Source organism: Physeter macrocephalus, chromosome 6 (assembly GCF_002837175.3).
Source record: "Physeter macrocephalus isolate SW-GA chromosome 6, ASM283717v5, whole genome shotgun sequence".
NCBI lineage: Eukaryota > Metazoa > Chordata > Mammalia > Artiodactyla > Physeteridae > Physeter > Physeter macrocephalus.
Genome location: NC_041219.1, coordinates 95,673,759 through 95,689,843, shown reverse-complemented (window position 1 = coordinate 95,689,843; position 16,085 = coordinate 95,673,759). Strand labels below are relative to the sequence as shown.

General features: G+C 42.7%; 1 protein-coding gene across 2 annotated transcripts in view; it reads right to left on the bottom strand.

The window, feature by feature from the left end:
* Window positions 1-11,007, bottom strand: part of PRICKLE1 (prickle planar cell polarity protein 1) — a 108,375-nt gene extending 97,368 nt beyond the window's left edge. The window contains exons 1-2 of one of the 2 annotated variants that reach the window (XM_028491438.2): window positions 10,826-11,007; window positions 5,763-5,885 (exon numbers count right to left, since the gene is read on the bottom strand). The gene's annotated coding sequence lies outside the window, so the exon portion shown is untranslated. The remainder of the gene's footprint in view (window positions 1-5,762; window positions 5,886-10,825) is intronic. The other variant, XM_024122947.3, reaches the window with a different exon arrangement.
* Window positions 11,008-16,085: the final 5,078 nt, after the last annotated feature.

Genomic DNA, 16,085 nt, shown 5'->3' with positions numbered 1-16,085 from the left:
GCGGGGGCTACTCTTCATTGCGGTGTGCAGGCTTCTCTCATTGCAGTGGCTTCTCTTGTTGCAGAGCAGGGGCTCTAGCCACAGGGGCTCAGCAGTTGTGGCTCGCGGGCTCTAGAGCGCAGGCTCAGTAGTTGTGGTGCACAGGCTTAGTTGCTCCACAACATGTGGGATCTTCCTGGACCGGGGCTCCAACCGTGTCCCCTGCATTGGCAGGCGGATTCTTAACCACTGTGCCACCAGGGAAGTCCTGGTTTCCGTTTTTACTTTATATATAACATTAAAATGGTCCACAAATGCCTACCCTGTAAAATGAGGGTGGCCATTTGCTAACTTTATGGTTCTATTAGGAGAATGAGAATGTAAGAGTAAAACCCTCTAACTAGCTTATACACATTATTATACATATTATTAGATCAGGGAGGGGTGTTCCAATTCGAAGCTCCCTAAATATTTGCAGTCATTCATTCTGCAGGTATTTATTAAGTAGTGCCCTAGTATGTGCCAGGCACTACTCTAAGAATGGGCATAAAGCCATATACAAGACAGCATAGAGATTTCTTCCTGGAACAAACAGCTACAATAAGTAGATATCTGTTCAGGAGTGGTAAGTGCTATGGAGAAAAGTGAAGCAGGTTAAGGGGTTTTGGGAGTGCTAACTGGTGACTGGGAAGGCAGGGGCGCTGCTGTTTCATGTAAGGTGATCAGGGAGGGCTTCCCTGATACCAGATGCCTTTTGAGCTGAGACCTGAAGGGATGGAGTGAGCCATCTTCCCACTTGGAAAAACCAACACGTGTGCTTTTACATTAGCTTGAAGTCCAGAACAAACAAGAAGATTAGCTGTGAAACTTCAGGAAAGTGAAACCTACAAATAATAAGGCTTATACCATACTTTGGACCAGCCCTCAATTTATCTCCAATGATCCTGAAACCCTCTTTAGGACTACTTAATCTTTTTCCTGACTAAAATGCCTCACAGTAGTATCCCTTCACATAATGACTAAGAGAGAGCTTTCCTGTTACGGTGTACAAACAACCCAAGCAGATAACTCAGGTGTCAATGTCCACTCTGAGGCCCTGATTAGTTGATTTGGCAGTGGGTGTAGGAAAAAAGAGCTCACGCTAGCTGATTTTGCTACTGACCATGCCTTCACAGTGAAAAAGTAGAGAGGAAACTGGACAGTTATCCCGGTTTTAGAAAGGCGAATTTTTAAAGTTCTTTTAATTAAAAACAAAACAACACCCTCCCTCCCCTCAAGAACAGCAACATACAATAACAACAAAAAAATCAAGTAAACTAGGTAAGTATCAAATGTCTCCTTTTGTTCCTATTATGCAGACACAGCCAGCAGTTATACTGATTGGTTTAAGTTCTTTTTATTTAGTCTATGTTCTACAGTAATGGTAATAATGGATAATGATAGGAAATAACCCAATTTTTCAAAGACTGAAGAAAAGAGCAGAGAAACAAAATGGGCAACAAACTCTTTTAATCAATTTGCAGAAAACTATGCAACCAAGAATTTTCCTACCCTTGATAATAAAACTTTCAGATGCATCATAGTTATGAGAAAAACAGAGTGTGCTTCTCATATTTTATTGAGATTTTCTGATTTATTGTATCTAGAACAATATACATATGTGTATACATACACATATATCTGTGTATACACACATGCACTGTGGATATGGACACTTTGAAAGCACTTTATATGTTATGAAATATATGACGTGGAATCATGTCTGTAAAAGGATCCAACATAACTGCTGGCTATAATAAACGATTATAATTAGCAATCGATTTAAAAATTTTGACCTTTGTAATTTAAAATATTTTAAAATAAGACTTAAAATTGTAATAAAGTTGTAAATTTGTCACATAAGCTCTGAAACCTTTATAGTGATTTGGTTGGGTTATACTTCTTAAACTGACACACATAGGTCATGGCAGAAAACTGAACAATCATTCATTCAACGAATGCAAGAGCCCAAGAGATAAGGAAACATAAGACACATTATGGTTTTCATAGGATAATCTGTTTTTCATAGTACATTAATTGCACTTTCAAGTAATATGCTTGGTATCTTTTTTGTCAACCTCCAGATACCTTTTCAGGTAATGTAACTCCACATTTAAAGCAATGAGACCAATTGTTAATCTGGGAAAAACTACAATCAGTACACTATAGAGTATCCCAAAAGTCTGGAAACATAAAGGAAATAATGTATTTATTATGTTATTTTTCAGATGAACAATTACATCCATTGTTTTAAACTTGGAGGCACTTTACCTGAAAGGTACCTGGAGGCTGACAAAACACATATTGAGCATATTATTTTACTTTATTTCATTTTTAATTTATCTTTTATTGAGGTAATATTGGCTTATAACATTATATAAGTTTCATGTGTACAGCATTATATTTATACTTCTGTGTACACTACAGAATGTCAACCATATTATTCTAAAATAACTAATATCACATTTTCAAAGATTCCTGAGTTTTGGGGCTCTCTGTTGTTGAGTGTCTGCTATGTACCAGGCACTGTGTTAGGCGTTGGGTATGAAATGGTGAACTAACGTGGTTCCTCCCTTATATCAATTACCATCTACTCACAGGAGCAGAACATAGATCTTCCCAGAACTGAGTTAAAATGATGTCTATATTTTGACAGCAACATTAGGAATGAACGTAGCTGTTAAGAATGAATGAACAAATGAACAAAACAGAAAGGAAGGAAGGAAAAATGTTCAGTCTAGTCGGATTAGAAACATAAAATTTTAGAACTGGAAGGAAATCTTAGAGATCATCTAATTTAGTGGCTCTTAACCACAGCTGTGTATCAAATTACTTGAAGAGCTTTTTCAAGTTAAATGTGCAAGACCACACCCCAAACCTGCTGCCTGAAAAATCTCTGTGTATTTGCATTTTGAAAAAGCTCCATAGGTGCTTACGGTTCAAACCTTCGGTTAACATGCACTGACCTGGCCTAATTCCCTTACTTTATATATGAGGAACTGAGGCCCAGAAAGGCTGAGTGGCTGACTGGAAATCACACAGCTATTATACTACAGTCCAAATTTTCTGATTTTCAGAAAATGATGGTAGAAAAACTGTCTTTTTCTGTACTATTATATTGCATCACCACTGTCTGTCCTTGAATCTCTGCTCAAGAAGAAACAGGATAAATGGACAAGTACTTGACCAAAAGTTACTGAACCAAAGTAAAACAAGCTAGTGTGTACAGGCAACACGAACACATAAAAAACAAAGACCCATCATGTACCATTGTAACCTGGTTGCTCCCTGCTTAAACAGCCAAGTCAAGCCAGTTTAAAACCTTCCCACACAAATATCATTATTCCTATCAGTTTCTCATTTCAGCACTGCACTGAATAATAATTTTGGCTTTTGTGGGTAAGGAGAAGAAGAGAGTGATTTTTTCTGGTTTATTCCTAAAATTCAGAAGGTTAAAAAAAATATGTTTCCAATACCTCAATATGAAGAAAGCTTGGTCTGCTTTTAACACGTTTGGCAGTACTTGAGGACATGTTTTTGGCTATTAGCCTGACAAGCTGTTTAAGCTTATAGAAGACCCACAAAGGGAACTTATATGATTAAGTTAGTTAAACACAAACATCTTCTCTGTATATTTTATTCCCTCCCTTCACATTCACAAAAACATAAAAGGCTAAAGCATTTCAGAACTAGGTGAGGGGGCAAGTTATTTATCACTTCAGCTCCCTTCCCAAGGCTTGTGTAAATAAGAACTGAAGCAACTCAATGAAATTATTCATATGATCCTTGCAAGGAACAAAGCTAAGCATCAGAAAGGAGTTCAAAATTCCTACGAAGCATATGAATTTTCTTACAAGAAACATCTGTGATTCTCTAATGCACTTCAGAGCTAACTTTATCTCTTTCTAAAAATTATGTAACATGCACATACTTCAAGCACTGAACATACTTATTAATTACATAGTCACGGAGGAATTTAAAATGCTGTCTCCTTTTGACACACATTATAACAAGTATTTCAACACTAGAGCACTAAGGAGTCTTCTTACACAAAATCTAACAGTTCCTGAAATTGTTTGGCAGAGATATTTTATTTATTTATTTTTAGGTCTTTTAAAAAATTAGTTATCTATTTTATACATATTAGTGTATATATGTCAATCCCAATCTCCCATTTTATCCCATCACCGCCCTCCCTTCCCCACTTTCCCCCCTTGGCGTCCATACGTTTGTTCTCCACATCTGTGTCTCTATTTCAAGGCAGAGATATTTTAAAACAAAACAAAATGCCATGCTATCTAGGTCTTTTTCAGATCCTAACGAAGGAACATAGATTATTCAAGCATGTAAATAACAGAGTTGGAAACATCAATTACAGTTAACAAGTTATGGGTTTCTTCAGAAGAATACCATACTATTTACTTATCACTGAGATAAAAGACAAAAAAAACAAGTACAAATGCCTCTCGTGAAACTATAACACGGTCTAAATCATTTACTATTATTAGATTAAAAGAATGTTGTGTATGAGTGTGTGTGTGTGTGTGTGTGTGTGTGTGTGTGTGTATGTGTATGTGTATGTGTATCCAGAAGACTGCACTGCAACGACGGCAGAGGAGCTGGCCAATATAGAAATGGGTTTTAATAGACTTTCTACTTCAACCATAGTTACTATAGTGGGTTTTGTCACTATAGCAATGGACCTGGGTGGGCTGAGTATTTGGCAGGCTGGGGTGCTCAGCTGGTAAAGCAACATAAATTTCATTCTACCTTGAGTTGAGTAAATTTCCTCTGAGAAGGTTTGCTTAATTGAAAGAGTTTTCAAGGAGAAAGGACAAGGCTAAGTGTCGGTTGGTGGGTGCTTCTTACACTAAGGCTAACCTCGCACCCTCTCCTAGCTTTGGTCAAAGCCCCCCACCATCATTCATTAGTGGTAGGACACTGGATGCAGGCAGTAACTTAACCTCCAGGATCTCAATGATCCCTAGCAGCCTGGGTTAATTTCAGCTGTCTCTACAGGGGATACATGAAACATGGCATTTACAAATTTGGATTATACAGCACTATTTATTACATGATGGAAGATTTCCAAAAATGCCAGAAGAGATGTTGGCATTTATGCAAGTCAACTACTGTTCAACCCAAAGAAGCACTATATTCTATAGGATGTGTTTGCCAGGATTGAAAGAGCCTATGTGAAAACACCCTAATTGGGACCATCTTAGCACCTCAGCTATTGGATACCCTCTAGCTCTAGGTGTTATGTTTCAAATGGGCCAACAAACCATCCTGGAAACAGAACCCCCCAGTCCTGCAACTAATCCCTTCACTCTAAATCCTGAAAGTGTATATTTTCTTATTTTCAGATTTAATAAGTCAAGTATATCTGGTAGCTATTAAAAGATTTAAGCCACTACTGTTTTAAAAGGTTTCAGTGTTCAGAGATTTCAAGCCCACAGAGGGGGTGATCTGGCAGGTTTGGTTGCTGTAGAATGGTGAAATTATTTCCATGGTTCCCTCCCTGCCCCGCCCCCCCATGCCCACTGTTTTAAGAATATTCTTATTGAACTTTCTCTACCTTTTTAATGTGTCTTTAACATATGTTCATGGGCTCACAAAAAGAAAAGTAGAAGAAGTTGAAGGAAAGACACTGTACCTAATAATCTTCAGGGACCTAAATAGATAATTATAATGACAGATCCCTAAAGAAGGAGGGGGAAAATTCAAAAACGTTGGCTACTTACAATATGTGATCAGATAACCTTTCCTTCTTTTCTTCTTTGGGGAAATCCAAACTGTTGTACAATGTTTCTTTAAGTTTTCCTTTATTGAACAGTCCTCATGCTTGCACAAAGCCAAGGGCCATCCTAGAAAACCAGGGCCAATACTGTATCACATTAAGTGGTGGCTACCTTATATGAGACTTTTTTTAAAAGGTGACAAAAATGGGGTGAGGGAGAGAAGGTGGTTATAAAAAGCTTCCCAGGAAACCAAATAGCCTTTATTTAAATTAAAAGCAATCACAGCCTGATTCTTGGAACACACTTGGAAATGCTTTTTGGCATGCAGCTGCTACATGCCGCCAATATTGTGTGTAATTGGAAACATTTCAAACAGAATTGTTACCAAAGTCAAAGACCATAATTGTAAGCTGTGGGATCTGCACTGCAGATAAAAGCAGGGCAGCTGAGGGAGAGTACGCTGCACCCAGGGGTCTCCTTAAGGCCACATCTGACTACAATATTTTCACTGTAATATTGACAACTCTTTCTTTCCAGAGGCCCAATGAGACAAGAAGGAAACAGAGAGAGGCATACACAAAGCAAAAGCTGGTGGGTGCTATAAATCAGCAGTCGGGACAAAACTCTTAGAAAGGAGTACATGACTTTAGTACTTGAACAACTGAAATAACACAGCCCGCACTTTTTTTTTTTCTTCTGAAGTGCAATCTACTCGAAATGAAAGGCTTCTCTCGCAAGAGTTTAGGACAAACCTACCAGTGAGAAAAAACGCAACTGCAGTCGAACTGGTCAGTTGTTTTTTAGGATCGCTTCGGACGAAGTTATGGACAGGAAGGAAAAAGTTAAGTAAAGGGGAATGACAGCTGCTCGCTAGTTTACAGCTCTAAGTTTTAAAATGTTTACACTGGCTTCTGCCTTGCTGGTATTTTTATTTTTATTTTACATTTAAAATCTCTCTTCATAAGGAAATAGATCTGGAAAGGTCTAATCAGTTCAGGCTGGGCAATCGTTCTTGTTCTAGAGAGGTCCCTTCAAAAGTGACCAAAATCGGGCTTCCCTGGTGGCGCAGTGGTTGCGCGTCCGCCTGCCGATGCAGGGGAACCGGGTTCGCGCCCCGGTATGGGAGGATCCCAAGTGCCGCGGAGCGGCTGGGCCCGTGAGCCATGGCCGCTGAGCCTGCGCGTCCGGAGCCTGTGCTCCGCAACGGGAGAGGCCACAACAGGGGAAGGCCCGCATACCACAAAAAAAAAAAAAAAAAAAGTGACCAAAATGCATTTAGTCTAAACAAGGGCACAAAACAGAGACATAGGAAGAATTACTGCATTCTTTTTGAGAGGTTTGAACCCCACCCCGACCCCGCCCCAGGGGGACTGTTAATAGAGCCAGTGGACCTGTGGCTCAGGAACGGTTCTTGGAAAAATCGTGTCATTCTGGCACACGGGAGAGGGGTCCGATTATTCTGTCGTGTCTCTGCGCCAGGAGTGTCATGACATCAGCGTGCTCCATCTTGTAAAGCCTGTCTCTTCGCACCATCCCTCCTTCAGGAGACAGGAGAGTGAGGGAAATGGAGAGTGAGGTGGACCCCCATGTGCCATTTCGGGCCAGGCCTTTTCCACTGCTCCAGAATGTTCCTCCACCAACACACACTTAGTTAACCTCCGCGACTTCAGTTCTGCACGGCCACAGACAGGAAGGTTGGCTATTGGTTGCTGGCGGTGCTGAGGTGCTAGGCTTGAGTGCGTCCAGAGACGGAAGAGTCCAGAAGGGGGGCCGGCTGGGTCCTGGCACTCGGCTCTGGCTCCGCGTACCGCCTGAGGTTTCGAGGAACTGCATCAAGGCAGGACTTGGCACCAGGACTACTGTACTTCCCTCTCCCAGCTCGTTTGCTAACACGATCTTCTAAAGACATGAGTGTGTAATACGGTACTGCTTTATTCTGTGACCAGAAGACAAAGCAGGAGTGGCCCCTCAAAACCAACCAACCAAGAAATATCTCATTCACTTTCCTAATTCCTCTTTATCGTGAAATAATTGGACCTGCATTTAAGCAAACTGAATACTCTCACATGAGTAAGAGTTAAACAATTAACATTATTTTATGTAACCTGGAGGGAAATAAAGAGAGAGAGCTATTTTTTTTCCCAAGGGGAAGGAGTATAGCCTGGTCTACTGACATCTTTAACATTTCTATGCACAGATGAGAATCACTTTGATTTTTAAAATTACTTTCCTTCTTTAAAAGGAAAAATTTACTCTTTATAAACTACTTTAATGGGAAAATTAACAGTAGTTAACTAGAATAATCTTTTCTGAAAATTGTTTCCTGTAATATGGACAACCCAAACTATATCACTAAAATAGTTACTTAATTACTGGAGAATCATTTTAAAAATTCTTGTTCCATCTCATGAGTATTATGAAAAATCACTCATAATACTCAAGTATTTGTATTCGGTTTTCAAGTAATTATAAACGGTTTTAGAGAAATTATCTTACAGTCACTTTTTAAAACTTAGATTTCAGCTTACTTTTTAAAATTCTAACTTAAGAAATTTTAAATTGTCACCTTTTTTCTTTTGTGTCTTTTCAGAGTTATCATAGCAGAGGACATTAGGAATAACCAGACTTTCACCCATATCTGACTCTAAACTTAATAGTTTAGCTATTAACCCTATAAGGGTCTTTTTTTTCCTCCAGCTGATATTAGCTTTTATTTGGGTGACCCAAGCTGACTCATTACAACCTCCTTTATTATAGAGACAAATGGCAGTTCCATGGACCTTGATTTTAAAAACATGATAAACTTTTAATTAAAGGTTCAGTGGTATTGCTGGCAGAACTGATTGAATCTGTCACTTGAGTAAAATACATCACTTTTCTTTTAAAAGCCTGTGAACCAACAGGCTCCCTCAGTGATAAATCACAGATTAGTACCAAATTAAGGATTGAAAAATTAATTTACAAAATCCATTCTCTCACATCAATATAGCTACCCCAATGTCCCATCCAGTCCTTTAGCCCTCTCTCCCTCCCTCCCACACTGATTCACAAGAAGTCCCTATTGTTAGCCTTGGCTTATTAAAAGAGAGATTTTCAAGTTCATCAGCAAGTGTGCTAACTTTCAACTGTGGGTAACGTCCATTCATCTCTAGCACCTTTTAGTATTAATATGTAGAGCACATGCATTGCTAACCTTTAAATCCTTTGTATAAACATTTCTGGAAGAGCTTGTAAAATATCTCCTTCTGTGTTTCCTGACTTGCCAGTTGATGGCATTTAGGAACCTCCTGGTACCAGCAGGTGCTGTATTTTGTTTTCTTCAGGCTCCAGCTGGGCTACAATGACAGATTCCTGTCCCAGGCCCGGCCCAGCCACCTAGGCTAGGACCACATGGAGGCAAACTGAACCGGGCCCCACCAGACAGCAAGATAAATGGCTGCTGTTTAAGTTTAAAATCCCCTAGTGGGAGTAAATATTGTTCCAGAGAAAAAGGCTTGACAAATATTGCGTCATCCTTCCAGAGCTGTCTTGATTAAAGCAGAATCTTTGGATTAAGTTGGTGCTCAATTCAAAATGTATCTATCTTGCTGTCATGGGATTTTTTTTTTCCTTCCTAGAGTCTGAAAACAGACATATCGTTGGGGATGGTGAAACAAGGCTGCCACCTCCCAAGGGGCTAGAGTCCACTCTGATAATAGAAGGCGGCTGAACATTGACACTTCACTGAGGATAATGGAGACAGCAAAGGCTTAGTGGGAAAAGGCCAGTTGTCACCTAAGTGACAGGCGACAGCTGAGCTCACACATCTGGAGCCAGACCAGGGCAAACATTCAGCAACCCTCACCCGTCTACACCTTGGGTTTGTCTGAAGTAACAGACGGAAGTTCCTTTTACTCCAAAGGCACATTATAAATTCACTGATGGTGAACCGCTTCAATTATATAACATCAGCTGCAGACAGTGCCTTCTGAAGTCTGGTTAAAATCGGGAGGTAGACAAAACTGTACCGGCATGCACAAATACAATTTCATTTCATGTAATCTGTCCTTCATAAAACCCGTCCCCAAAGCCACGTATATATGCATGCTTTTTATAGCACAAATGCATCTGAACTCCTCGGGAGAGGCAAGATCCTTACATGTTCTTTTCCTTTAGGCAGTTCCCATGCTGTGTTCTTCACCTTGCTCAGCGCCGCAGCTCTGCCTACCACACTCTTCAAAATCAGCAACCAAACGTGTTTGGTTTATGACTCTGAATCCTCCCTTAGGGAAGCTGAACTCAGGGCAGTGCCAGCCATCCTCCCCCCACCCCCACCTCCTTCTTCAGCCTCCTGAAGACAATCTGTGGACAATTTTCCCAAAGTCCCCCAAATAACATGGCACTGCCAACAGTCACTGGCGGTGCCGTCTGTTTTTCTTAGAGGGCAATGAAAATTTAACAGCTTTCTGCTGCATCCTGAGTCCCGGTCCTGCTAATTATTAACATGCCCAGTTTCTCCAACTTTTTCTGCCTAAAGGGAAGAAGACGCTCCCACTCTTTCCCATATACGTACAAAATCCAGAAAACACCACTGCTGGGGCGGGGGCGGGGGTGGGAGAGGGGGGAGCTGATGCACCTCAGCCAAAAAGCAATCGGCCCTTTCCCCAGAGCGTTAGGGGAGAACAGGCACCCTGCCTCCGGACGCCAGTAGGTGACAGGCGATCCTAAGAGGTGGACACAGACCAACGCACCCCGGCCTCCCCGCGCCGCGCATCGCCCCAACTCTGGGGCCACTGAACGGGTTTCCACGCAGGAGAGAATCAAGGGAAGAGTTGGTTGTAATGCCGCAAGCAGGAGCCCTGCGGGCAGCCTCTCTGAAGCCCTTTTGGTGCTGCAGCCCCAGTATCGGCTTTCACTGTCTACCCAGCCCAACAAACCGATTATGCCCATCTCCCCCATTTTCTGCGACACCGACCCAGTCTGGGTGTCACAGACCCCCCGCAGTGACGCGGACCGTGCCGGGCCCTTCCCCCGCGGCGCTCGCCCCTCACCGCCGCACCCGTAACCCCTCTGCGGAGCCCACTCACCCCGGCGAGGGAGCGGGACTCGGCTGGACTGTCGTCGGCGCCGCGGCGGGTCTGCGGAGCTGAGGTCCGCAGCGTCAGCGGCGGGCGAGGGTGGGCAGCACGCGAACCATCCGAAGCCCGGGACGTGGCCGTACCGGCCGCGGTGCCCCTCGCGGAGGTCAGCGCAGGCTGTGCGAGGCGGGCACGCTCCGGGGCGCGCTGTCGGGCGCGGCGGCCGCGGGAGGCGGCGCTCGCTGGGCTGCAGGCGGAGTGCGCCCGGCTCCGCAGCCCGCGCCGCGCTGCCGCGCACCCCGCCCTCGGCAGCCTGCCCGGCGCTAGCGAAAACGCGGAGCGCGGACGCCGCCGCGGGATCAGGGCTGTTCGCGCGCCCACGCGCCCCTGGCTCCGCCTGGAAAGGCCGGGTCGGCGCCCGGCTCCGGCGGCGGGGCGGACAGGACCGGCTCGGCGCAGCGGGAGGGCTGAGCTGGGCGCGGGGCACAGGCTGGATGAAGTTCGCCTGGGCTCAGCCCAGGTTCTCAAGTGCAGTTGGGTCGTCTCCTCTGCCCCGCCCCCGATCTTACGCCTTTTTTTTTTTAACCAACCATTCTGATGGATTGAAAGACAGGAAGGGTGAAGGGGGGAAAAAGACCCAATTTCCTCTGATCAAACGGTTTGGGGATTGCCTATTTGGGTTTCTTCTCCTTTGGCGTGGGGGGGGGGTAGTTAATTAAACTCTTACTTAGATTCCTTCCGGCGCGCCTCGCCTCGCTGGGGACCCGCTTGAACTCGATCCTATCTCGTGTAATCCCACAGGCTGGGCTGTCTCCGTCTCGGAGCACTAAGCCAAAGATTCAGCCTCTAGTCTGTTCCCTTCCCTCCCCGAGGATCCTGGTCATCTCAAAAAAAAAAAAAAAAAACTCTATGTCTGGGGAGTGCACGTGAGAACCTCAGCCCATCGCAACGTCCCCAGCCTGAGCCAAGTTAGCGTGGCGAACTTAAAGCCGTGTTCAAAGTGTTGATTTGATCACGATGATCATTTTTCATTGGCCAAGCTACTCTCCATGTTTTCATTCTGCCCAGTTCCCAGGGCTGGGCTCTCAGGCGCTTTCGCTCAGGAGGAACTTGGACTTAGCCTGTTTGAAAGTTCTGCCCTGACATCTGGGTTACCTTAGAACCTTAAAACCCTTCACTCGTTCCAGTTCCAGATCAGTGGAGTCTCACACCGTGGGAGTACTGTTTCCCCCGTTGCAGAGGGTGAATCCGACAGCAGCTGCTGAGCCCAACTTGACAGGTGTCGCTGCAAAGCCGGGGCTTCGTGGACCTCTCAATCCCTTCTACAACCCTCTAAGACACTGTAACATCTTCCAGAAAGATGAGGATGTGTGTATGCGTGTGTGTGTGTGTGGGGGGGGGTGTTGATCGATGCATTTTTTTATTCCTTTAAGAAAAATCAAAACAGCCAATTTCAGGAATTTTCAAAGCACCAAATCTCCTCGATTTTCATTGGGAGTAAAACAAGGGAATACTAAACAAATTCGGAGCCGATGAAAAAGAGGATGTAAAGCAATAACATCTAAAGGCAGAAGGAAGGAGAAAAGGTACAAATCTGGGAAAATGTTTGACCACAGCCCTGTGCTCTGTGATTCCAAGTCAGATTCAGATCTCCCTGCACTGTCGAAACTTTCTCCCCTCTAGATTCACGACTGAGTTTCTAAACCTCTGAGCATAGATGCCTCGGGAAACAAGGCTGTTGCTTTTGAAATAACTCCACTTGTTCCTGGTGTTTGTAACTGATGGGAATCTAGGGAAAAACAATCTGGGCTGTCTTGCTCCTCAGCATTTTATTGGAGTTGGCCTTTTAAGTTGTGTCTGTTTATCTTGCCAGGGTTACAAATACTTCTATTAAGCTGTAAACTTTTATCTTCTACCTAAACTCCAGAAATGCCAAGAAGACTGACAAAATGATTTATTCCACCCATGGAGGTCATGAAAATTAGTACTTATAAGGGCAAAGAGTCCACTCTCCTATTAGCATCTGTGGGTGCCTATCTGTCTATTGTCTCAATGGAGACCTTCAAATGAAAGCAGTTTCCCAACAAACTGAATGACGCAGTGGAATAGAATCAGTGGAGGACGCGGAGTGGAGGACAGCATCATTGAACTCCTGCAGCTGTGTCTTCATGAGAAAGTCCTCTTTGATGGACCAGTAGACACTTGTAGCAGGCAGAGCTGAGTATGGAGAAGCTCAAGAGGAGGATATTTATAGAAACTGCACTTGGCTCTCCCTATTAACTGGAGACAATGCTACTTTCTTATGATTAGAAATGAATCTGATATCAGAGGACTTACAGCTCTATGGTGACTTCACAAAGGTTTTGTTTGTTGAGCACCTATTGTTTGGTATCAAACATGTTGGGCACAGGAGGACATTCATAATTGCCCCTTAAGAGGACTGTTGCCTCTTTGGACAGTGTGCTAGGCAGCACCTTTTGGACTCACTGCAAAGACGAACCCTTGGTCTTCAAACAGGACTCACAAAATTACTTTGGATGGTACATGTGATAATTTGTGGTCAGAGAAATTTGAGTTCAAATCTCAGCCCAACTGCTTACCAAATGCAGCCTAGAATAATGTAGTTAGGATAAAAGTGGTGCTTAGCTTCTTAATTTGTAAATGAGGATAATAATATCCACCTCAGAGAGCTGTTAGGAGGATTGAATGCTAGGTATGCAGAAGAGACTCAGTAGGTGGAAAGTTTATACAATGCCATTGTATAAGGCATTGTCTCACACCACCCTTCTCTACACCAGCCTCCATGCAAAATCCTACAAATTAGGAAAGAACAATTTTGAACGTAATCTGAAAAAGCATTCTTCACTGTGGACTATTCGGTTGCTTCTGGGTCTTTTATATTAATGGTGTTATTTTCTTTGTCTTTACAAACCAAGTACCAAATCTTTTATAAATAAATCAATTCACTTAGGGAATGTCTACTTTTCTTTTAAAGCTTTGATAACAAATGCATCTTTTTGTAAATGATACCTTTATGCATTGAAGTGTCCTCCAAATATTCATGTGTTGGAGTTCTTGCTTCCAGTATCTCGGAATGCAACCTAATTTGGAAATAGGGTCTTTACAGAGATAATCAGGGAAAAAATTAGGTCACTGGGTGAGCCCTAATCCAGCATGACTGGTGTTCTTCTAGAAAGTGCAAACAGACATGCACATAGGGAGAATAGCACATGAAGAAGGCAGAGGTCAGGGTGATGTGTCTTATAGATAAGCCAAGGAACCACCAGAAACTAGGCACGAGACTTGGAACAGATTCTTCCTGTGGTTCTCAGAAGGAACCAACCTTGCTGACACCTTGATCTCAGACTTCTAGCCTCTAGAGCTGCGAAACAATACATTTCTCTTGTTTAAGGCACCCAGTTTGTGTGCTTTGTTATGGCAGCCCCACTCACAAATACAATTCCCAATCAAGTCACGCTATGAATGCCTTGGCTCACTGAAGAGTACTTTCACGTGAAGATGAGGAGGTTCATGATGGTTTAGGCCACAAGCTTGGGAATTTAAAAAGGAAGAACCTGATGGTGTTGTCAGGCTCTGTTTGATTCCCAGGTCTGCTGGGTTCCTAGGCTTTCCTTGGTTCCTATTCCTTGTGTCTCTTGTTTGCCCACATCTGGGACTCTTTTCCCTGACCTGCAGACTCAGCCCTACTTAATGTTTCCAGAATGAATCATCTTGACCCTGTAATGACCTGCATGGGCTTAGCTGTAAGGCATGTTCCCCTGTTGAGGAATCCTACACAGACTTCCCAGTGCTTTCTGGATAGAGTGCACCCTATTTGGTTAGCCTAAAAGGTCTTTCATATTTGCACTCTGCTTATCTTTCTAGTTTATTTTCCTACCACTCCCCATCCTATTTGCTCTTACCATATTAAGCTATTTACAATTCCTTGAAAGCATCAAGCTATGTTATGCCTCTGTGCTTTGAACACACCTAGAACATTACCCACTGACAAAAGGTCCTCTTTATTAGCTAACTCCTGCTTATCCTTTAAAATTCAGCTCAAGCATCAACTTCTTGACATTCCATTGATTTGCATATTTGTTGTTTTGTCTGCCCAGCATTTTTTCTCCTTTGTAACACCCCAGATTTCCTTTGGGGAATGACCTTCCTTCACTGTGAGTGCACAAGCTTTCATTGCAGACTCATCCCTGGTTTTGTTGTTGGGATCATGTGACCCAGACCTGGAAAGGGAGAGCTCTGGATCCCCCTGATCAAAAGATTGGTTCAGGGAAGGGTATGTGATCCAAGTCAGGTCCTGAGATTTGTGCACGAGCTTTTAGGAATTCCACAACAACAAATTCAACAAATATGTACTGAGCACTGATGTACCAGCCACCTTTTTACTGGAAATCCAACAGTAAACCAAACAGACAAAGTCTCTACCCCTATGGATCTTCTTTGAGGCCCTGGATCAAACCCTACCTGAAAACAACTACCACTGAACTTGTCAGATTACATCAATATCTTGTTGTTTTTATTTAAGCTAATTAGGGGTTTAAATGACTTAAAATTAAAGAATACTAACTGGTATATCCCTCCCCCATTTAGATGCCACTTTTCTCTGTTCAACTTTCTACTCCTTTATCACTTTGCTTAATTAATTAAACCTGACATTATTCCAGAAAAGATTTAAGTCCACTTACAATTATGCAACAATAAAATGCAGCAAGTTAATGTGAAATTGTAATTTGAAAATAGTTATGATACGTGAAACAGAAATGAGACAAATTCATAAAATTTATCCCATAAAGAGTGGGACACAATTTAGCTTTTAGGTTTCTAGCAGCCAGTATAATAAGGGTTACATAATTCTCACACAATTGAAAATGTATTTAAGGTAAAACAATCCTATTAAGAGAAGCACAACTATTGCTAAATCAAAGAGCAGAAAGTAGCACCCTCACCCCAGGTCTTTATGAAGAAGGCTCTAGAAAAATGACAAACAATATCCTCAACAAAATCATCACAGAAGCACACAACAATGTGTCTCTTGAGGCTGTTTCTCAGAGCATCCCTCAATTCACTCTTTCGAAAACCCATGTTTCATCCAATAAAGATGTTAAAAAAAAAAAAAGGAAAAATCCATGTTTCAGAAGGAGCAATTTAATTCACTTCATTTTGTGACCGGCACTTCACAGAGTGTAAGCAATGACATTAAAGTGAGAGGTCCAGAGTGCGCTGGTAGTGCATAGCAGAAGCAAGCTACATA